Raw genomic sequence first — 395 nt, 5'->3', positions numbered from 1 at the left:
CGTGAAAGTTATAGAAACGTAAATAATTGGTTATACAACATACAAGTTTTTTTTTCTTGTTTGCATTGAATGCATAGAAAAAGAAACCATTAATTCCCAGAAGGTACGATATCGTCATTTGTTTAATTTTCCTCTATATATCGAAAAAAAAGGTCCTCGTCAGATTTACGATCATTCTATTTTTTAATCATTTTTTTATGGATCAAGTAAACAAGCAAACAAAACAGATAGTTCAAAAGCAACTACAATATTAGATGATAATTTGATACTCACAGGATTAAGATATAATTACAAACCAAGCTAAGACAGAACTCTTACTCGGTGTTAAGACTCCAAAAGTGTAATTACTGAAACCAAATAGGGATGTCGACCACAACAGTGACACTAAAACATTA

The sequence above is a fragment of the Penaeus monodon genome, chromosome 28, assembly GCF_015228065.2.
Source record: "Penaeus monodon isolate SGIC_2016 chromosome 28, NSTDA_Pmon_1, whole genome shotgun sequence".
In the NCBI taxonomy this organism is placed as follows: Eukaryota; Metazoa; Arthropoda; class Malacostraca; order Decapoda; family Penaeidae; genus Penaeus; species Penaeus monodon.
Note: the sequence above shows the minus strand (reverse complement) of the source record.